At 44.8% G+C, this 24,367-nt stretch overlaps 1 long non-coding RNA gene across 1 annotated transcript in view; it reads right to left on the bottom strand.

The window, feature by feature from the left end:
• The window catches only part of LOC106506869, a 68,920-nt gene extending 50,225 nt beyond the window's left edge, over positions 1-18,695 (bottom strand). The window contains exons 1-2 of the long non-coding RNA XR_001302487.2: positions 18,585-18,695; positions 17,144-17,308 (exon numbers count right to left, since the gene is read on the bottom strand). This is a non-coding gene — a long non-coding RNA (uncharacterized LOC106506869). The remainder of the gene's footprint in view (positions 1-17,143; positions 17,309-18,584) is intronic.

Here is a 24,367-nt window from a genome sequence, read left to right on the forward strand (position 1 = left end):
ATGATATCACTTATATATGGAATCTAAAATATGGCACAGATGATCCTATGTACAAAACAAACAGATCAGGGACAAAGAGAGCAGACTCGTGGTTGCTGGGGGAGGGAAGGGGATGGACGGGGAGTTTGGGGCTAGTGGATATTTGGGGATATTTGGAATAGATGGGTAATAGGCTCTTACTGTACAGTACAGGGAATTGTGCGTGATTGGGTCGCTCTTCTGTACAACAGAAACTGAAGAAAATTCCAAATCAATGATACATTAATAAAAAAATAAACAAATAAGTACTATATAAAAGGCTTCTGGAAACCACACCAATTATCATTTTTACAGATGACAGTTTTCCACTTAGACTACTCATGATAGTCATCCAAAAAAAAAAACAAAAAACTAGAGCCATTATAATTTTCTAGCATATATGAAAGATAAGTATATTAAAAATCAGCATTTCATATATGATGTTCATAACAACTTGGAAAAGATCACGAGTAGAAAGCTTTTAATCACAGTAATAAAAACCCACCGCCTAGTGAATGAACTTTGGACTTGGTTCAGGCAACATCCTCTGGAAGACTTTGCCCAACTTGTCCTCCTGTCCCCCACTCACCGTCCACCCCCCACTCACATGCCCCCCCTCTGATACGAGCTCAGATCCTTGGACCTCACTCATCTCTTTACCTGTTGCTTTCCCCGACTGTGTACAGCTAAGTCAGCTCCTCCTAAGCAGAGAGTATGTTTCCTTATCTTAGCATCCCTAATATAGAGCCCAGTGGCCGAGGTGCTCGACAAATGTTTATCCATTTAATTAATTAAATATTTGAGACCAGCAAGAATGCAAATATCTGAGTTCCCACTGTGGTGCAATGGGTTAAGGGTCCAACTGCTGTAGCTTGGGTCACAGCCATGGCTCAGATTCAGTCCCTGACTCAGGAACTTCCATATGCCATAGGTGCAGCCATATAATAAAATAAAATAAAATAAAATAAAATAAAATAAAATAAAATAAAATAAAATAAAATAAAATAAAATAAATAAACCAATTTAAGTATTCATCTCTCTTATGTTAACTTCTTTGATTTCATCCTTTTATCTGTTACTTATACACACGGTTTGAAATTTTACCTTCACATAATACAATTTTACAATTTAAAAAGTCTCTGCTTTTAAAGTCACGAAGGGTTAGATGTTGAGACCGAATGGAAATTACGACTCCATTTTTTGAGAATTAGAAACTTTAAAAAAATAGGCTAAGGAATCCACACCGTCAATGACTGACAAGTAAAATCTCTCCCAAAATTGTAGGTGTCCCTCCAGAACAGGCTCAGTCCCGTTTGCCTGGCAATGACCTGGCGCTCAGGACCCGACTTCCTAGGTCTCTGGATCTGCCAGGGGAAGAGCTGCGCCCAGTTCAGGTTCCCTCAGGCCTGGGTCTTCCACATCTCCTGGCTCAGGGCTGTGGCCTTTCACAGCATCCCACCAAACGGGTGGCATCTGGGCTCAGGGGTCTTGATTACCCAGCCCCAGTGTTAATCCCCGCCCACCAGGCCACTCGCACTTGCATTCTGCTGGAAAGAGAGACAGTGAGAGAAACTCTTCTGAGCAGAGCCCAGAGCATTCAGGCCCAGACACATGGCCACAGGGACCTGTGACCTGCTGGTCCTCGGTCCACGTGACCCTGTCTGGTGCTTTGGCCCGACAGGTGCACATGGCATGCACCTGTGCCTTCTGAGGCTTGCAGAGTGGGACTGTGCAAGTGAGTCAAGGCGAACTAAATGAGACAGTTTGTGTATTTTAGCAGATCACTTCAAAAATTAAACTTTGGAGTTCCTGCCATGGCTCAGTGGTTAACGAATCCGACTAGGAACCATGAGGTTGCAGGTTCCATCCCTGGCCTTGCTCAGTGGGTTAAGGATCTGGCATTGCCGTGAGCTGTGGTGTAGGTTGCAAATGTGGCTCGGATCCGGCGTTGCTGTGGCTCTGGCGTAGGCCGGCGGCTACAGCTGCGATTTGACCCCTAGCCTGGGAACCTCCATATGCCGCAGGTGCGGCCCCAGAAAAGACAAAGACACACACACACACACACACACACACACACACACACAAAATTAAACTTTGCTTCTGGTGGTAGTACATGAACTCAAGGGGTTTGCCTTGTTTCACTTTATTTCCTTATTTTTTTCTTCAGATAGGCATTTTGTATTTCTCAACCGAGAAGTTAAAAGGGATCTAAACCATTGGAAAGCATGATTCCCCCAAGCAGTAGAAGGGGAAATCGAGTCGCTTCAGAGCGCTGAGTTTAGACATTAAGTACTAGGACTGAGCTGGATACCTCCAATATCCATCCTAAATTCTCTTTTGCAATCTGTGTCATACACGAACAAACATGGGGCATCGGGGTAGCCTTTCTGGATAACTCAGTGGGTGCAAAATATGAATAAATGTTCTTTCCCCCAAAGGTAATGCCTTATCTTCCTCCCATGGGCATTTTTAGCCCATAATAAATACATAATTAGGGACAAAAACCTTCAATGTGGATAACTCCCCCACGGGCAGCCTTTTATTCAGTATGTTGAAGGGGTTAATAAATCTACTTGGACAGTAATTTGAGAACCAATCTACTTATTTGCATGTATACAGTGATTCCCTGTGAGTCTTCGAAATCAGTATTTTAACCACATTCCAGCAGTCACTTCATCTGTGAATGGCCTCATACGGGCCAAATAGCTCATGATTTTTAATCTCTATCAATATTTTATTCCCATCTGCCCATTTACTCAAATCAAATCAGGAATTCCTTGAGGATATTGTAGGAGCCTAATAATAGCTTGTTGAATGAATGTACAAAAGCTATTGGACGTTCAGTGAGATTAGAATGCATGGTATTAGGGTCAAACATAACAGGATCCATTCAAAGAGGACGACGGAAAAGCACAAAGAAATGAGGGCCAGAGGCAGGTGCCCACACCCCGCAGATCAGGCGCATCTCTATCCTACGGGAACTGAGAGGAGTCTGGCGGTGAAATAGTCAAGGTGTAGGGATGTGTTTTTTGTGACCCTTGAGGGGACGGTCAACACAGATCCCGGGACATTTGCCAACCCTCTTCTCTCACTTTTACAGGACATAGTAACTGGCCCAGTGGCTACTAGCAAAAGCCCCTTGGGAACATTTCAATGGGCCAAAAAATTCAAGCTAAAGGTGGATTTTTCTCTTTTTTTACCTTGTGTTTTATAGTATGGAGAATACTAGGAGATACAATTTCCGGTGAGCCAGGATTTCGCTCTCTCTCGCTCTAGTTTTAAGGCCAGTAATTATCTAGAGAGCATAACCCTTTCATTGTTCTAGATCCAACGAAGCAGCTGCCCCTAGTCTGACCTCTGGGGGCCCCGCCAGCTGAGGCTCAGTGTGGCAGGTCCCCGTGAATCCTCCCACTGTCATCACTCCTGCAGGTCCCTCAGCCTGTCCTGCTTCCTGCCCCTTCGTCCCTCAGCCCTGTCCTGCTTCCTGCCCCTTCACCCTCCTGCAAACACGCACCCTCTCAAAACAGCTTCTCAGCACAGCCCCAGTCACTGAACGGGAAGCCTGTCCAAACTAAGACACCAAGGTCTTGTCTTGCATTCCTTCCTAGTGAAGAGGTTCCAAACCTTTTTTAGGAGGACAGAACTTGTATCACATCCAGATGTACATACTAGTCTCAAGAGACGGCCACCAGGCATCAGCCGTCCAATGCCTTGCCAGGATTTTCAATAGTGTTTTTCTTTATTTTTTCCACAATATTATCCAACTAATCACCTGCTCAAAAATTTGAACGGCTTTGTGTTACTCCTAGGACAAAATCCAAACTCTGTTGCAACAAACTCAAGAACCTTCAGAATTCAGGTCCTACAACTGGCCTCACTTTATCTTCACGTGCCCCTCCCACCCCTTCCCAACATGTACCCATATGTCAGCAGTATGACTCTCCGCAGATTCCCATCTCCCATTCTTTCCGGTCTGGGTCTTTTACTCTTACTCCCCTTGGCTGGAATACCTTTCCCCACGACATCACCCAGCAAGCTGCTCAGCCAGGACCAGCTACATAATTTACAGAGCCCAGTGTAAAATAAAAATATGGGCTTCTTGTTAAAAAATTATTAAGAATTTCAGAATGGCAAGAGCAGAGCATTCCATCAAGCCCAGGGCCTTTCTAAGCATGAGATTTGGGCAACTTTCACACGCCCAGTTCTCACTTCCGTCTTCTCTTTCTCTGAAGCTTTCCCCATTTCCCCTAAAGGAGGTAGATTGTCACTACACCCCCAGATGTCTCTTCTCTTACACTCACCCTGTGGTATTTTCATTTTGGTTTCCTCACTGGGCTGAAGTTCCTAAACTGGGCTTGGTCGATGCTGCCTACTCAGCATCGGCACAGCATATGGTACTTAACAGGTCCTTAGATTGGATTTGTTGACTGAATGAATGAGCCACCCCAACTCCTGCAACGTGTTTTCTACAGAATGTTGTTGTTATGTCTTTGTTTTGCTTCATTTTATATTCACAGATTTTGGTGTTTAGTTGCTTGGTTGGTCTGTTGTTTTTTTGGTTGTTCTAGAACAATTGTTCTGGAAGAATGCAAATATGACAGTGGCTTTGTATTTCTGGAATTTCCAGAGGTATGTAAAGGTTCCATTTCTATAACACAGAATATTTTTTTAACATTATTTAAAATGGGCATTGAAGGGAAAATTAAATGGCAGGTAATAAATCCTCATTCACCTCTATTTCCCTTTATGGATTTTTTTTTTGGGGGGGCGGTTGCTGTGCCCAAAACCTGTGGAAGTTCCTAGGCCAGGGATTGAACCCGCACCACAGCAGTGACCTAAGCCACAGCAAGGACAATACCAGATCCTTAAGCCGCTGAGCTACCAGGAAACTTCCCTTTATGGATTTTGATACATGCATTAAAGCTGTATTTTTCAGATAGTTTGGAACACGTGCTGTGCTTCAAACAAAGTTATCTTACTACAATAAATTCAGAAGGAGGCTAAACTTTTCTAGCTTCTCTTTTGCAGGCCTATACTGGCCTCAAGATTGGTGCTCTTAAATCTTCCACCCTCCAAGTATCACTTCTTCGAAAGATAGTTCACCCAGCAGGCAAATATAGAGAAGACGCATGCTGAGTCCTTTGGTTGAAGCACAGGTTGGGTTGGGGTGGACAGAGTGTTTGCCTCTCAGTTCTTGTTCCCCTCAGTCCCCCCCGCCCCAGGCAGGCGGTTTTGAAGATGGAGGGGGTATTTCACACATATGCATATGTAAATGGGAATATATATACTGTTGATACCTTTTTTCCCACTTTTGATAACAATCTGTTCAGGACCCAACACAGCAGTAGAATCCACCAAACTCCTACTTGACATCAGCCAATATTAATCATCTAGTCAAATTTCTGGGAAGAAAAACCAAGTTATTACTCTTTAATGTTTTGAAATCTCCCAGTTAGGTAGGCATAGAAGCAGGCTTAGTCATCAGAGGATCTGACATCCAGGTTTCATGATAACTAGCCCACTATCGCATTTTCATGAGAGTCGTTAGATTCCAAGAAGACAAGCTGCTTAATCTCAAAAGTCTCCCAAGTCTGACACAAGCCTTGAAAGGGCCTTACCAACACTAAAGCAAACTCTTTCCCAGTGACTGAGTGTTCAAACATCCATCTAAAAACAATCATCTAAAACATGGACTAATTAGCCATTACATAATTGTTTATATTAGCTGAATATTGTAAACAAATGTTCAACACTGTGGAATTAGTAGGTATATAGAAAGTGACGAAATTCCATTGGTTGGACTATTGTGCAGCCATTAAATCTGATGTTTACAAAGAGTTTTTAAAAGCTTGGAAAGATGTTTACATTATAATGCTAAGTGAATTATGAGGCTTCAGCAATGTATGTGCCATATGACCCCAACTATTTCTTGACTGTACAAAAAATAAGGATAAAATACAGAGAGATTTTAATTGTGATTTTTTTCTGAGATTATGATTCTTTTTCTTTTTGACTCTTCTGCTATCTCCATTTTTCCCAGTAAGCACATATAACTTTTATAGCAAGAAGAATATATAAATATATAAGACATTTCTTTTAAAAGTGACAGTCCCCAAACAGCACTTAACTTCACTGTGGTCCTTTTATGCATGAATCAACATGACATTGAGAACAGAGGGGCTATGAGCCACTGTAACATGATATTCAGGCCAGCCAGCACAAGAGCTGAGAAAATTCACGGAAAACTTGAAACCATGAAGCCCAATTTAAGGAAGAATGGTGAAATGGAAATTACCATTTGTGAAAAGTGAAAAAACTTGTAGGGGATTTTCAGTTACAATTATGTTATGCTGCTTTCTAGAAGCCAGGAGAAGCAGCCATTCTTCTTCTTCCTTTTTAAGTTTTATTGAAGTATAGTTAATTTACAAGGCTGTGATAATTTCTGCTGTACAAGAAAGTGACCCAGTCATACATATATGCATATCCATTCTCTCTCAGATTCTTTTCCCACATAGATGATCACAGAATATTGGGGAGAGTTCTCTGTGCTGTACCGCAGGCCCCCACTGGCCAGTCATTCCATATACCTCAGTGTGCATATGCCAGTCTCAAAACCCCAGTCCATCCCTCCCACCCCCTGTCCTGTCCACTTTGGTAACCATAAGTTTTTCAAAGTCTGCGAGCCTGTTTCTGTTCTGCAAAGAAGTTAATGTTTTTTGTTTTTGTTTTTGTTTTGATTCCATACAATTTCTGCTAAGATCAGGAACCAGACAAGGATGTCTGCTCTTGCCACATCTACTCAACAGAGTTTTGGAAGTCCTAGCCATGGCAATCAAAGAAAAGAGTAAAAGGAATCCAAGTCGGAAAAGAAGAAGTAAAACTATCACTGTTTGCAGGTGACATGTGACTGTACCTAGAAAATCCTAAAGACGCTACCAGAAAACTGTTAGAGCTCATCCATGAAGTCGGTAAAGTTGAAGGATTCAAAATTAACACACAGAATTCAACTGCATTTCTACAGACTGACAATGAAATGTCAGAAAGCGAAATTAGGGAAACCATTGCATTTACCATCATATCAAAAAGAATAAAAGACCTGGGAATAAACTTATCTAATGAAATACCCCTTCTTTATTTCACAGAAAGGGGTGAGGAGAGCTCAGAGGCTCAATCTGTGATAAATCCAAATATTGCAGTGTGGCCAAATACACAGCCAAGAAATAAAATAGGGTTCCCCTTTCTGGTGGCAGGTTTCAGAGTCCCAGGTTAGTTCAACTCAAAGGACCATTTATTAAGGACATATGTGGAATGAGAAGCAGGACACATTCTCCCGGAAGACAACAAGGAGGGGAGTGGATAGCTAGGAGCTACCATCGGAGGGAGTTGCATGGACCCCTGACCAGAAGGGTCCCCGGGTCTAAGGGTGTTCTGAAGACTTTGGCAGCAAGAGTCCACACCCACACGCTGGTGCTTCCGTATTCATACAACACAGACGCTCTGGGCATCTCTTTTTTCCTGTCCTGGCATCAGCTGACTTTTATACCTTCTTCTTCCGGATATTTCCTGCAATGCGTCTCTTCTGCTCTGTCCCTGATGAGCATTTTTTTGCATTTGGCTCATTATGGCCAGCCTCAGTGCCCTCTCCTCCATGGCATTCTGTGAGCTCCAACTCAGACGGAAGTGTAGCCAACTGCCTCCTTCTTTCTGGTATTCGTCGTTCCAGAAGGAGTTGCAGTGTCTCATCTCTTACTTACAGTAAACCATCTGGTAAGCTTCCGATAAGCCCGTGTAATCACTGCTGTGGGGTCACACATTCTTTCCTTGTCCATGAAAAAAATTCTACTAGTGACCGTCCAATGGGAAGGATTCTTGGGTTAAGCAGGTTCACGTAGAAGAGACAGGACCAAAAGGGTTCTGGCAGAGGGATGGCACCTAAGGGTTTACGCCTAACATCCTATTAACAGCAGTTGGCTGAGGGGGAGTTCTGTTTGCCTGATGAACATGTAGGATAAAGAATCCTGACTCTGGGATGTGGATGCGTGTCTCAAGTCCAATCAACATCATCAGTAAGCCCATGGAATAGGGTGACTGTATAAATAGTTTGTGCCTATTTGTTAACAGATAGTTAATGAATATTTTTATGTCAAGAAAAAAAAAGAGAGGTGATTTACATACTTAGCTGAGAGCCAGACCAACTTTCTTATCCTTCGTTATGTTTCCCGCAGACATGCTGTTCCCTATGTTGATCAAGTTAACAAAAGGAGTGGTGACACCTTGACTGCTCTCGAGTTCTTTTTTTTTTTTTTCTTCTTCTTTTTCTTTTTATGGCTGCACCTGCTGCATATGGAGGTTCCCAGGCTAGGGGTCAAAGTAGAGCTGCCGCTGAGGCCTATGCCTTAGCCACAGCAACACCAGATCCAAGCCACCTCTGCGACCTGTGATGCAGCTTGCCGCAACGCTGGATCTTTAACCTACTGAGCAAGGCCAGGGATTGAATCTGCATCCTCATGGACAATAGTCGGGTTCTTAACCCACTTAGACACAATGAGAACTCCTGCTCTAGATTCCTGAATCACAATTTTGCCTAAAAACCAGTTACATCAGCTCCTTAAGACTTTGATGCTTATTTGTTTAAGACCAAAATAAAATAAGGGGCTTCCCCGCCTTGCCGCTCATTACTATTTAGATTGGTTTGGGCAAAGCTACAAGAAAACAAACCAAAACCCAAAAAAACAAAAACAAAAAACAAACAAAACAAAACAAAACAAAAATCCCCAGCAATCTTTCTTTTGGCATCTAGATGTGTTTATTAAACTGAGAGTCTGGGATGAAAACAGTTGAAAGGAAAAAAACGGCCTTAAAGGGGAGGCCAATGCCAAGTCTGCAAAGAAATGGTCCCTAATGGTCCTTTCCATGGATGGATCAGAGGGCCTCAGTGCCCTTGGATCCTCTGATTCCATTCTTCTCATGGTCTGTCAAAGAAATATTCAGATAGCTGTTTAATGCCAGAGGTCTGGAAAGAAGGAATGGAATATTTATAAAGTACATGCTACACCTGGCATAATAGTGGGGTCCTCTCTCACTTGCTATCTCATTGAAACCTCACAAAAATGCTGGGAGTTAAGCCTGACAATGGCCATGTCTCAGGAAACTGAGGTTTAGAGGGTTAGCCTTTAAAACCCAGAAGAAAAGTTGTAACTGTTATAATAGAGATTTTAAAAGTCATAAAAGAATATTATGAATAGTTATATGCCAACAAATTGGACAACTTGGAAAAAGTTTATAAATTTCTAGAAACATGAAATCTTCTAAGACTGAATCAGGAAGAAATAGACACTCGGGCAGGGACCTATCGCTAGTAGCAGTATTGCCTTAGCAATCAAAAAACTCCTAGCAAACACAAGTCCAGTACCACATAGCTTCGCAGTGGTGACCGAACAAAGAAGAGCTAATGCCTATCTTTCTCAAACTACTCCAAAACATTGAAGGGGTGGGAAGACTCCAAAATTCATTCTATGAAGTTACCACTACCCTGTACCAAAACCAGACAAAAACACTATAAAAAAGAAAAGAAATTTACAGGCCAATCTCTCTGATGCATATAGATTTAAAAATCCTCAAAAATACATTAGCAAACCAAATTCAACAATACGTCAAAAGGATCAAGTGGGGTTTATATCAGGGAGGCAAAGATGGTCTCCTAGTCACAAGTCAGTCCATGCGATGTGTCACGTTGGCAAAAGAAAGAATAAAAACCACATGATCGTTTTACTTTAAAAAGGAAAAATGATGGGTGACATAATTCCCAACATTGATTAAGCACATGTAGAACAGATAGCCAAGAAAGACCCATGTATTTTTCTTTTTTCTTTTTTGGGCTGTGCCCACAGCATGCAAAAGTTCCTGAGCCAGGGATCAAGCCTGGGCCAGAGCAGCGACTCAGGCTGCTGCAGTGACAAGGCCGATATTTAAACTGCTGTGCCACAAGGGAACTCCCAAGAGAGACCCATGTATTCTGGATTTTAAATAACCAGGAGGAAAGTGAAGGGCAATTGAGGAGGTTGGTATCACATGATCGGGCTTTTCAAGACTGAAAATGGAGATAGGAAGGACATATGTAAGGAGAAAAAGAGGCTAAATGGGAGCTAACTGTGAGGCTGAGTGAGCAAGGGTCCCAAAACCCAACGGAAGTATCCAAGTGGCATTGAGAGGTCAGCTCTAGAAGACCTCAGGACTCCAAGCTTACTGCCAAATCAGACCCTGGTTCCCGGAGCTTAGCAGAAACCACGTCTCTCTCGTGTTGGTGCTGGGTCGCTAGGAAAACCAGGCCAGCCTCCCCAGCTCTACTTGTAAAAGCAACAAGCTGATAGTTCAACAGTCAGGCAGACATGGGTTTGGAAAAAGGCCCCAGGAGGTATTATTCTCTGGGATCTTCCACAAGGTCACCCACCATAAAGCAAGCACCAAAGCATTTATAAAACGCCCAAGAAACACACTTTGCCAAACAAATCCAACCGTTTCACTCAGCCCACAGGGTTTGGTGAGGTGTCTCATGGCTCCAGTTCAACTTCCTGTCCTATCGTCAGAGTTTCCAGACTCCTGGGACATTTGGCTAAGGCTGGGCGTTCCAGCTCCTGTCGAGGGACTCTCTCCTGCCAGGAAGGGTGGAGTGGCTGAAGTGGAATCATCCAAGCGGGTCTTTTCCACTCCCACCTCTGGGGTCTCCTCTAGACTCCCTCGCATCATCACAGAATCCAAACGATCTGGAGACACGAGGTCAGACGAATGTCCCAACATGCCTTTTGTCCCTAGAGGCATCCTTCTTAGAGAAAAAAAAAAAAGGTAGAAAAAAAAACAAAGTCTCCCCAAACAAATACCATTTACTTTGGAATCATCAGGAAAGAGGGGCAATCGAGAAATTTCTACTCTTCTCCACACAGTCAGTCACGTGGCGCTTCATTTATGCTCAACGGCTAGATTCAGCATCAAAAGTAAAGGCAGGTGAAAGTTACGCTTTCTGGCTCCAGGCTGATGGTTTGCTTTTGCCTTACTGTCAAAAATCCACCCTCAACTTCTCTTAAGATCTTTCGCACACACATACCAGACTCAGAGGAAAGGAGAACATTCCTCTGGGCTACATAACAAGCCAATTATTTTTCAATTGCTTCATCCTCTTCCTCTCCACCCTCTTCGAGTAAATATTTGGGAGACACAATTCTGCGGCCTGGCAATTTGCAAAGACTCTCTTTGTCCGCACAAAGGCCAAACAAGATGGACGAGGTTAAGGGAGGATGTGCGTTTTCTCGGATAATCAGTTGCAATATCCACATCTCTAATTCACGGCTTCCTTTGATTTATCAATGTCATATTTCACATTACGGCCCCCAACGTCCTTTTTCTTCATTTCCTTTCTAATTATTGCTTCCCCACTCAATAATTGGCTGTTATATGGTTTCTGAAGTCTCGCATCTAGTTTGTTCAGCATCTTGGAATGTGATGAGAAGAGAGAGCTCTCTGTTAGAAGAACCATATGGACTTTTTTGTTCTTTTCATTTGCTGGTCCTGTCCATCCTTGTCAGTACGTACTTCCTAGCGAGTGGTTAACGACACAGGAGATGAAAAGGAAAAGCTTTTCTGAGGTCGTTGGAGGAAGGGCAGTGCAGAACGGAGGCTCAGGACTCAGTTTTACCCCTTATCAAGGGCAGACGTCATGGAAATTTTTTAACCTATAAGATGCATGGGTACTTTATCTATAAACTAAGCGATTTCAAACTCCCAGATAATGGAAACTCTGAGGATTAGAAAGAGGAATCGCCTTGCTGGGTGGCTGAAAGAATCAGAGAATGGATATCACTTCTTGCTCTGCCATTGCTCCTACCCCAGTACAAGCCACTGGCATCTCTCACCTGGACTATTGAAACGGCCTCCCTTCCACTCTTACCCCAACTAAAGTCCATTCTCAGCACAGTATCATGCCCATCATGCCCATGCTATAGGCATCCTCAGAGAGCAAAAGCCAGACCTTTCCCATAGGACAACCCCCCAACTGTCTCTCTGACTGCAGCGTCTATGGCTCTCTCCCTTGCTTCTTCCATTCAGCTACACTGGCCTTCTGGTGGTCCTTGAATGCCTCTCTGACCTCACCTCAGGGCCTTTGTACTGGCTGTTTGAGCTGCCTGGAATATTCTGCACCCTGGCCCATGCCTTCAGCCCACCTGATTGCACAGCTCTGGTGAGCTGTTCCATGTATGTCACCAACCTGTGCATCATGGGTATGTCTCTCCATCACTCTGCTTGGCTACCATGGAACTTTCTCTGAAACCACAGAAAGTGACAGAGCCTGAGTTCAGGTGCAACCTGGTCCCACAGGGAAGTTAATGTGCCAATGGCATCCGTAACCAATGGGATTTGGTGAATAAATGCCCAACCCCATCTTTCAGTTGGGATCCTCCTTGGGTCCTCAGAGAGCCCCTGAAGGATTGAGCCCAGGTGTGAACAGCAGTAAACAGCCAGCTGACATACCCTCCCTCGGTTGATTTTCTCACTTCTCCATCTCAGCCTTCTCCACTCTTTACGTCTGGTTCTGGGACCATCTTTCTAAGCTCCAATCCCAGAGCTGTATTCCTTGGTGACTTCCCAAGATGGAAAGGAAACATCCTTTTTTTTTGGTTTGATTGTTATGGGAGCCTAGAAAAGGGTGCTTCTGAATTTCTTAGCAGGTCAAGGACTCAGCTGCTCCTTTCCCAGCTGTAGTTAGTTCTAAGACTGGACCAAGGAGATCTCTTACCAAGAGCAAACTTGGAGATGAAACCCAAAGTATGTGTCCCAAGTGGTAAGAGATAGATCTTTCCAGAAGTATTCATGAAATTCCTTCCTGCTCTTGGTAATTTTTGAGTCAGACAACACTATTTTCAGATCAGAAAGTGCTTGTCTCTGCTCACCACCTGTGGGGTCCTGGCACACAGATGAGCTGGAAAAAATTGGAGGACGTCAGCTTCATCATTGTTTGGGATACTTTTTCTCTCTGAGAAAATCTCCCTCAGGCTGTAACAGAATACCATGGAGTGACGTATTAGTTCACTCAGGCTGCCGTAACAAAATGCCACAGGCTGGGTGGCTTAAACCACAGACAGGTATTTTCTCTCAGTTCTGGAGGCGGGAAGTCTGAGATGAAGGTGTCAGTGGGGCCATGATCCCTCTGAGGTCTCTAGGGAAGGGTCCTCCCTTGCCTCTTGCAGCACCGGCTCCTTGCAGGCAATTCTTGACTACCCTTGGCTTGAAGACATGTCATTCCAATCTTCACTGCCATCTTCATGTGGCTGCCCTCCACCTGAGTTGCTTCTCCCCATCTTATAAGGACATAAATCATTGTATTGGACCTGATCTAACCCAGTATGACTTCATCTTAACCTGATTACATCTGCAACAACTCTATTTTCCAGCAAGGTCACATTCAGAGACAGCAGGAGTTAGGATTTGAACATATCTCTTGGGGGGGGGGGGAGACACAACTCAACCCACAATGGGTATCACACCATGAGATTATTACTGATATTCTGTAGATGAAGACCCTTCTGAGGCTCAGAACAAGTCACAGTCAGTATTTCTCCAAGTTTGGTCCAACAAACGCCTAATCGGGTCCACTTGGGGATTTATTACAGCACAAATTCCTGGGTCTCACCATGAATACTGCAGAATTCCAATACTGCAGAATTGGAATCTAGAATCTGTGCATCTCACAAGGACCATAGGTGATCACAGGCACACTTGATTTGAGGAAACCCCAAGTTTCATAAGAGCCACCAGAGATTTTGTAAATAAGTGAATACAACCTTAAGCACTCAGACTTCAAAACTCAGTTTCCACAGTGGATCATTTTATCTTTTAACTGTCTAATCCAAGAATTTGCTTGTTTCTTAGTCCCATATCCTTGTGGATGCTGGTCTTCCTTCCTTGGCATACTTGGCAGGACCCCTGGGCCATGCTGTACAGGTTGGCCCACGTGGAAGCCCCGCTCTTTCACCAAACCCTTATTCCACTTCCCTTACCCTGCCTCCTTCCCTCCACATCGCCTGGTGCTACTCAGATTTCTCATCCGCCTTGGTGGGAGGGAGCTGGTCCCCACTCTGGTTGCTTACAGAATCTCCAGGTCATTATATGTTATACCATTCCTTCCTAAGGATTATACCACTACTCTCAGAAGCACTGGGCAGTTTCACTTCAGAACTTTCTTCCCAAGATGGGATCCTGATTTTGATGCTAAATCCTTTGTTCAGGGGGCAAATACTACCACTACTTTGTAAATAATAATAATAATAATAGTAACAGTAACAATAAACATTTATTGAGTCTTGCTACGTGCCAGGCATCATGCCATTTCATATGGTTTCTCATTAGATCCTCCTTTAGAGGGGTAACATTAACATACCACTTTCAAAGATGAGCAAACTAAGTCTTAACACCAAGGTCAGAATCAGGATTTAAGACTAGATACTTTGACTCTGCTGTATGTTCGGATGCCTCTCTAAACTGCCTAGACAGTCCAGCCCAGCCCCTACTCCTCATTCTGGATTCCAGTAAGTCCCCTCCTTTCCACTTGACACTGTCTGCAATCACCATTCACTCTTCTCTACCCAGCCTGCCGCCCCACTGTGTCCTTTCACTTCCAAACACTGCCCCTTCCCACCTCTTGATCTTCCAAAGACATCCCATTTGGGCCCTTAGCAGGTACCATTACATGTCGTCATCATGAGCAAGGACAAGGTTGAGTGTCCACCACTAATCCTACCAGGAGGATAGTTAGCATAGAGTAACCACACCTTGAATGAATGATGGCAGCCCATCCCGGCAGCCCTTCTGCACACAGTGGAAATCTTGCCTTGAGAGTCAAGAGCCTTCCTTTCTTTCCACCCTTGACTCTGTGACTCCTTAGAATTATGCTTGAACATGTCCATTCATCTCCCTGGCCTGTACGAAGAAGGACTGGGTTCCATAATTCCTAAAATTTCATCCAGCTCTAACATTCTCTATATCTAAGTCCTACTTTGCCCATGAAGACGCTCCTATAACTTTTGCCAATATGGATCACTTCTCTTCTTAATCAAGTCCCTATTTCAGTACCAAAGATCAGAACACAATCTGACAGAAATATTTTGGACTACTTCTGGATATATGGGAAGCAATGAAACTGTAGCTTGACTGCTACTGTGCTACAAAAATGCTGCTCCGCATAGGGTATTTTGGTAGCAATAGACAGAATATTTGAAATCAAGGTGGTCCTGAAAAGACAGAATGTGCTTAGTCCCCACAGCAGGACTAAATAATAAAGAGCAATTTTGAAGCATCTAATTTTTTGCTCTTTGTCAAGTACCTTCTTTTGTACTTTTCATGTATTTTTCTATACGCTATATTTGCAATGTGTATAATAAAACTTAGTTCCTTCCCAGATAAATTCCATGAAACAAGAAACTCTCTGTATGCTTTTCATATCTCCATATGTCTTCCCCAAAGTAGCCTCATCGTAGGAGCCCAGTGTGTGCAAGCAACAAAGCTAGAAATATAACACAAAGCACTATATGGGATTAAGCATTAAATGCTAACTGCAGGCTGTTGGTAAGCCAGACTCCCAACAAGGGATGACTGCAGTCTGGTTGGAAAGGAGTCAACAAAAACGGAGCACAGTCTATCCACACAGGCTTTGCTCTGTCATCCATTCATTCATCTTCAATGTGAGCTCGCTGTGACCTCATAGATCATGAGGTCTAACCAAAATTTGTACAATTAAATTCATCTTTTCCTTTCTTGAGAGCTATAATAGACTCGTACCCAAATTAAAGGAATTAGGGGGTGACCATAGATACACAAAGCCATAGAAAGCTCCCATGTTGAGGGACAGCAGAAACCACGTGAATCTAGAATTTGAGAATTAAAAGGACCCTTAAAAAGGACCAAATTCACCGTCTTCATTTTGTGGATGGAGGAAGTGAGGGCAAGGATTATAAGGCAAATTGCCCAAGGTCCTTAGAAGTTAGAAGTGGAGGCAGAGGGTTTCTTTTTTTTTTTAAAAAAAAAAAAAAGCCCTCTAACTTTCAGGCTGGGGTGTTTCTCAGAAGGTCCCTTGAGACCTCTTTTTCAATAGTACCACAAGGATGAATATTTGACTGGAGCCATTTTTCCCTTGATCACCCCCCATCCCACTGGAGTTTAGGGTCTAGGTGGGGGTCCCCTAAAGAAAGATGAGTTGTTTTTTCCAGGGTTAGTCAGGAGGTTCTGGTTCAAACTGTGTAGTTCCTCACGTGTGGTTTGTGGGAGAAGCTGCTGCAGGCTGGGCTCCATCAGCCCTACTTCCTCTGATCTGTTTAACATACAGGTCTCAGGACATCCATGGACACGTGTCCTATCTGACAGAGGCTCAAATTCTGACAATCATGCTTTTAGTTACAAAATCTCTTACTCTTATTTTCAGAAGAAAAAAAATTTTTTCCCTGTGTCTATGCCCCAAATCTCCCGTATAGCAGCTGCGCGGACCTACTAAAGTCCAAGCACCCCACAGAATCACAGAGCACCCCGGTCTCCACGTGCATGGTCTCTCGTCATCACAGCGGCTGCATGCACTCCCTCTCTGTCACTTCACAGCGTCTTTTTTCAATCATCAAGAGCACCCGGCGTCTCCCTCAAACCCTTGCTTCAGAAAGGGATCAGGAGTTGGCGCACGACAGTTTGTGGACCAAATCCAGCCCTGTTGCCAGCTTTTGCCAATAAAGATTCATTGGAACGTAGCTATACCCCTTTGTCCATATTCTCGCTATGATTTCTAGCTATGTGCTGCAATGGCAGAGCTGAATAGTTGGGATAGAGAATGTGTCACCTGCAAAGCCTAAAATACAGAAGAAATCTGCAGACCCATGAGCTACGTCACCAGAGCCATGGAGAAGATACCATTACTGCCAGAATTTCCTGTCACCATTATCAAATATGTTGATATGGCCTCTTAACTTACAAGTGTTGCTTGGTTCCTCATTCTTGCCAGCAACACTGAGATGCACAGATGATAAAGGATCCTAATTTATGGCAAGTGAGGAAGTCAAGTCAGGATTCTAATAGGAAAGGAGAAAGAGAAAGGTACCTGATGTTCCTGATTAGCTTGTTGGTAGGAAGCTCTCCTTCCTGGTCAGGGGCTGGGTCAGGAAGTGGCTGATCACAGGGAAGCATAACCACAGGTTATTTCCAGTTTTTCTAGAACCAGGAGAGTGGTCGTTGCCAACAAAACAGCACTGCTAACTCCCCAAGGCTAGAGTAAAATCAGGAAAATAATTAGTTGCAATCAGATTCTGTCAATACCCAAACAGACTACAAAGTGATTACCCACAGGCAACCTGACGGTCACAGGACCAGACAGCATACAGAATAGAAACAAAACCTTTTCTTTTAATTCATGGCTTAAGATAGACATTTATTTATTATACTCATGCACATAAGCCCAAAAGAAGGACTAATTTGGTGGTACTGCAGCCTTCGGGATCTGAGACCCTTGTATTCCCAACCTAACGTGGGGCTTCCAGCCTCAACGTTACCTCACAGCACAAGATCCCAGCGATGCTGTCACTCCAGCCATTGTGTCCCACTTGCAGGTTAAAAGAAGGAAGAAAGCTGATGTTGCAAAAAAAAAAAAAAAAAAAAAAAGGTATTCCCCAGCAGTCACTCCCTTAAAAAATCCATCTAGGAAGTACTGCCCTAGAAATTAGCTTATGTCTCATTGGCCAGAACTTAGGCACAAGGGAAACTGGGGGTTGTAGTCTTTCAGCTAGGTACTTGGATTTGTAGAGTCCAACTGGAATCCTAGCACCAGGAAAAAGGGAAAGGATCAGCAATCTCTGCCTCCCATTGGCGCTTGGAAACCCTGAGGAGAGAAATTGCTCCTCTAGATTTACTTTCAAGAAGAATGCACTCTATTGTACTTTGTCCATAGAGAACAAAATAGCTAAAAATAATAGTATTTACAGAGGCAGTGCCTGTCATTTCACCACAGCTGGTTCCCTGGGGGCCTGATACCTAAGGGGAAATGATGGATGCTTGTGTCCACAGCTGAGAGAGGGGACTGCTGCCTGCCTGGGTTTTTTGTTCCAGAAAAAGGAAAGTCTGAAAGACAGACAAATCTCTGGGTCTGGACTCGTCCCACCCACCATGCTTTCGAGCCCACTTCCCTCAAGTGACTCGAATGACAGAAGGAAGGGTCTCTGCTGGGCACCCCGGCCATGGGGCTACATCCTCTGCTGCCGCGTGGCCAGGGAAAAAGCACCTTCAGTTCCCGCCAGGCCCATCTGAGGACCCTGTGATGACATCGCAGTGGAATGGGGTCACGGCTAAAATAGATTTCTACGCCAGGACAAAGGAGCAGTGTTCCCGGGGGAGGCGGCTGGAGTGGAGGGCGCTCCGTTAAGAAAGGAAAAGCATAGCACATCCACAAATATCTGCGTGTCACTCCCAGTGTCACTTGGCTTTCTTGCCCCTAGGCAACCTTTATCAAAACAAAAACCAAACAAACAGAAGAAAAAAGTGCAACACACCTTTGTCTCCACCCCATAGCGGGGGTGGGGAGGAAGTCAGCCGGAAAGGAAGCCCAGCAAGGCCCCGACGGCTTCGGGAAGCCGCAAACGCAGCCACCAGCTCAGCAGCCGCCGGGGGCTTGTCCCGCCCTCCAGTGGGCGTGGCCAGATCGTGGGGCGGAGCCAAGATGAAGGCAGGCTCCCTGCAGACCTGCCGCCCCGCCCTTCCAGCAGCTCCTGCTTCTTCAGCTCCCATCCTCCTTCCTTGAGGAAGTCCCTGTAAGTTCTGGAAGAGAGGGAGAAGGCCATGCCGCAGCAGAGGGTCCGAAACCCCTGAGATGGGTGTCCCCGCCTGGCCAAAGCCACCTCTGTGCATTGCCCTGCCGCCCTCAGCCGCTGGGATGACACCCTGTCTCTCGCGGCGTTGGCGGTCTCGCTTTTCTGCCCACTTACTAAGAATGGAGAGGAAACGGGAGAAAGCCATCCGAAGCTATATCCCCAGCAGCAACCCCAAAGGTCACTTTTCAGGGACGCGGAGTTCTGCCCCACGGGCTCCTGGGCTCTGTGACAACCACCCCTTTTCCAGGTGGCCGTGCACTGTGTGTGGAGCACATTTTCCCGCAGGGAGAGACTGTGTCACAGATGGTGATGGACAACGCTAGATCAATGACCTATGGGTCCCCAGCCCCAAATCATCTTGCCGTTTTTGAAGGCATTTTTCGGATGTATGTCATTTTCTGCCAGAAGGCCTGTGCCCCCTGGCCTTCCTCCCGCCCTGTGGAATCCACAGCATGGGCCTCCCAGGACTCATCTGTGCCCCCTCCAGAGGACAGAGGCGCAGTCGTGAGCACAGAGGCACTGAGCCATGTTCTCTCAGCTCGGCAGGCCGCTCTCCAAGGCCCCATAGGTCTGGACTGAAGGAGCACAAAGGCCAGATCCCCACCTCGGGCCCTCTTCACTGCAGGTTCCAAGCCATTAGCAAGGAAGGCGCGTGGGCCCTCCCCGGCCCGCTGTGCCCTTTGCTCTGAACATGAGCCCTCACTTAGCAGCGAGGCCGAACCCTGAGCAAGTCTCAATTCCTCTCCGACGATGTTGGCCACGGGTGCTTGAAACAGAGGCAGCCTCCACTTGATGTTTGATTCCTCCTGGGTATGAACTGAGGGCACTCGTCCTACCAGTAAGTAAATGGCCTGCGTTTGGATTATAATTGAACTGTTTTGCTGCAAGCGTTGCGCTCAGAAAATTATAGCCCTATCGCAATAAGGAGACAGGAAGGGTCCATTCACCTCCAAAGGGAGCATAGTTCACTCTTTCCTCCCCGGAAGGATCAGATCAAGAGGTAATTATAAATGACTGATAATCTGGCTTACATTTTTATTGGGCTGTAATTAAACGGCGTAGTATTCATCCTCATTACTCTAGCCATTCCACATTGGCTGTATCCTCCGAGAGAATTTGGAAGCCATAAACCAGAACCTTCTCCCCGTGAAGTCTGGCGTCTTCTGAAAGATGAAGAGTTCTATTACTGAGAGGCAAGTTATTTGATCTGCAACAGCAGGACCCGTTGCCAGAACCCAGTGTGGGTCCCCACCCGTGCTCACTGACGCCCGAGGTGCTAGCTCTCCTCAGTGGCCTGGAACGAAACGCTTCTGCAAGGCTCAATAGCAGATCTGCTTTTTGACGTCTACTGGAGGGCAGCTTCTTGCAAAGAAGTTCTTAGTTCCAAGCCAAAGACATATGTATCCATATGTTCATAGCAGCACTATTCCTTTTTTTTTTTTTTCGGTCTTTTGTCCTTTTATGCCCTCACCTGTGGCACATGGAGGATCCCAGGCTAGGGGTCAAATCAGAGCTATTGCTGCCAGCCTACACCACAGCCACAGCAACGCGGGATCCAAGCCGCGTCTGCCACCTACACCACAGGTCACGGCAATGCTGGATCCTTAACCCACTGAGCAAGGCCAGGGATCAAACCCGCAACCTCTTGGTTCCTAGTCAGATTCGTTTCCGCTGCAGCACAATGGGAACTCCAGCAGCACTATTCACAGTAGCCAAGATATGGAAATAACCTAAATGTCCATCAACAGATGAATGGATTAAGATGTGGTATATATACACAGTGGAATACTACTCGGCCATAGAAAGAACAAAATAATGCCATTTGCAGCAACGTGGGTGGAACTAGAGACCCTCACACTAAGTGAAGTAAGTCAGAAGGAGAAAGACAAATATGGTATAATATCACTTATATATGGAGTCTAATACACGGCACAAATAAATCTTTCCTCAGAAAAGAAAATCATGGACTTGGAGAACAGACTTGTGGTTGCCAAGGGGAAGGGAGTGGGATGGACTGGGAATTTGGGGTTAGTAGCTGCAGACTCTTGCCTTTGGAATGGATAAGCAATGAGATCCTGCTGTGTAGCACTGGGAACTATGTCTGGTCACTTATGATGGAGCAGGATCATGTGAGAAAAAGAATGTATACATGTGTGTGTGACTAGGTCACTTTGCTGTACGGTAGAAAATTGACAGAACACTGTAAACCAGCTATAATGGAAAAAGTAAAAATCATTTAAAAATAGAATAAGATTAATGTGTAAAAAAAGAGAAAGACAAATATCATATGATATCACTTACATGTGGAATCTAAAATATGGCACAACTAAACCTATCTATAAAACAGAAAGAGACAGACTTTGAGAATAGACTTGTGGTTGCCAGAGGCGGGGGCGGGCAGGGGAGGGATGGACTGGGAGTTGGGGGTTAGTAGATGCAAACTACCACATTGCGACTGGTTAAGCAATGAGGCCCTGCTGTCTAACACAGGGAACTATATTCAGTTTCTTGGGATGGACCGTGGTGGAAGATAGTGATATATATATATGCATATTTTAGGTACCGGGTCTCTATGCTGTACGTAATTAGCACGACTCTGTAAATCAACTCTAATTTTTTTTAATTTAAAAAAACAGATCTGGACACTGAAGGGAAGAACATTTATGTTCACATTTGAGAGCGTCTAAACAAAACCATGTGGTTCTCTGGGAAGATGTTCTAGTGCAACGAACACATATACTCCCTTGCAGTGTTCACGGTTTAGGGGAAAGAGGGTTAAAAATGCATTGAAATATGTCCATTGTGTTTTTCGGCTGTGGGGATGGCAGGCGTGGAGGGACATGGTGAGAGGGAGAATAAAGGGGGCTAAGAACTGGCTCAGAGAAGGTTCTCAAGGAGCTGACCGTTTATCTAGACCCAAAGGCTGTCGGGGGGCAAGAGCGTGGGTGAAGTCCTAGGGCAGAGAAAGAGCCATGCCAGCTCCTGAAGCATCCGGAGCAGACAGCTTAGGGAGCGGAGGGTGGAGAGGTATGGTTCCAAGCTGATCAGGCACTTGCCAGAAACATCAGTGCGGGAACGTGCACCAGGGGGACAGAGCTGACCTGTATGGACCTTCCCAATGTAGGGATGTTGCCATGTAACAGGCACCTGCCACGTTCTGACCCAGGTGGCAAGAGAACCAAGAAGCCCACCCTGTGCATTTGCTCGGAGGAAAGAGCAGCGTGCCCAGAGAGGCCCGTGCTGCTCTTGGGCCCCAGCCAGGGTTCGGGAGCTCAGCATCTCAGACTCACCTAGTTCAGCAGCCCCCTACCTGCCTCCTGGCCATTCCTCCTCCTCTCTGAGCCATTCTCCACAATGCACTGGAAATGGTTTTCCAAAACCAGACCTGACCAGATCCCTTCAATAAGTAACTCCCTGTTATCTATGAAATAAAGCTCCTGAGCACATTCTTGTTACTTGTACCCTGCTCACCTCTTTCTTGGTTTCATCTCTCGCTGCTTTGCACTCCAATAGTCCAAACTACTCTGAGTTTCCAAACTCCATTCCACTCACCTGCTTCCTTCCGTGCTTTTGCAGATCCACCTGCCTCTGGGCTGAGCTTTGCTCCTTTTAAAAGACATAAACAGGAGTTCCCACTGTGGCACAGGGAATTAAGAATCCAACTGCAGTAGCTTGGGTGGCTGCTAGGGTGTGGGTTTGATCCCCAGCCCAGTGCAGTGGGTTAAAGGATCCCAGCTGCAGCTCAGATTCAATCCCTGGCCGGGGAACTTCCATATGCTGCTGGTGCAGCCATAAAAAAAATAATAATAAAATAAAATAAAAACTAAAAGACACTGACAGCCTGTACCCATCTGGCCCTTAGACTCTTCCTCAGCATTCCTCATTTCCTCACCTGACCTTGTTTTGACCGTTCTGCAGCCCGCCTCAAAGTCTACCGCCCTCAGGGGTCCATTCATAAACAACCAGTTAGATCTAATCATTGCTCCTCTCTGCTCAATATCTTTTTGTTTATCTCTTTGTTTTATTACTCAGTGAATTTTCTTACATTTATAGTTGTACAGTGATCATCAAAACCAAATTTTATAGCATGTCCATCCCAAACCCTAAGTGCATCCCCCCACTCCACCCCCAACCTGTCTCCTTTGGAAATCATAAGTTTTTCAAAGTCTGTGAGTCAGTAGCTGTTCTGCAAAGAAGTTCATTGTGTCCTTTTTTTAGATTCCACGTGTAAGTGATAGCATATGATGTTGGTGTCTCATTGTCTGACTGACTTCACTTAACATGATAATTTCTAGGTCCATCCATGTTGCTGCAAATGCCAGTATTTCTTCCCTTTTAATGACTGAGTGATATTCCATTGTGTATATGTACCACATCTTCTTGATCCACTCCTCTGTCGATGGGCATTTAGGTTATTTCCATGTCTGGGCTATTGTATATAGTACTGCAGTGAACATTGGAGTACATGTGTCTTTGTGAGTCAGGGTTTTCTCTGGATAGATGTCCAGGAGTGGGATTGCTGGGTCAAATGGTAGTTCTATTTTGAGTTTTCTGAGGCATCTCCATACTGTTTTCCACAGTGGTTGCACCAATTTACATTCCCACCACCAGTGTAGTAGGGTTCCCTTTTCTCCACACCCTCTCTAGCACTTATTATTTGTAGATTTTTTTGAGGATGGCCATTCTGGCTGGTGTAAGGTGGTACCTCAGAGTGGTTTTGATTTGCATCTATCTAATAATGAGTGATGTTGAACATCTTTTCATGTGTTTTTTGGCCATCTGTATATCTTCTTTGGAGAATTGTCTGTTTAGATCTTCTGCCCATTTTTTGATGGGGTTATTCGTTTTTTTGGTATTGTCTGCTCAATATCTTGTAGGCAACAAATAACTTGAGATTGTGTGTGTGTGCGCATTGTAATTCTCTTGCAAGTTCACACTGTCTCTCTTCAACCTACACATCTGTTTTATTGCTCTTTGCCAACAATTCAGTACATACTCACTAAGGGCTCATGAGACCTTTGAACTGTACAAGAAAAATAACAAAACAGAGAGCCAGTTGTAGAAGACAGTCCTTGACTCTCCAGTTCCAGCCAGTGGCACGTCCCGAAGACCTTCAATTTGTTGGCTTAGCCTATCTGATCCCTGATGTACATGGACGCCCAATGCTACTTAGACTGGGGGCCTGGGCTTAATCTTACAGGTCCAAACGCATTCTCATTCCCTTATCTGAACCTCTCTGAGGGCATTCGTTACATTCTACCTGAACATATTATTATCTTCATAACCTCATAGTTCCTTAAAACTGAAATATGAACTCAATGATAGTTGTTCCTAACACCCAGGGGTACTCAGTATATTACCGATAAAAAAAAGGAAATTATGTCTTTCTTGCTGCAGTCCCACAACCCAGGCAGTATTCCTCTATGAAAATCCTGACTGTGGCTCCCCAACACGTAATGAGTGTT

This window comes from Sus scrofa, chromosome 18 (assembly GCF_000003025.6).
Source record: "Sus scrofa isolate TJ Tabasco breed Duroc chromosome 18, Sscrofa11.1, whole genome shotgun sequence".
NCBI lineage: Eukaryota > Metazoa > Chordata > Mammalia > Artiodactyla > Suidae > Sus > Sus scrofa.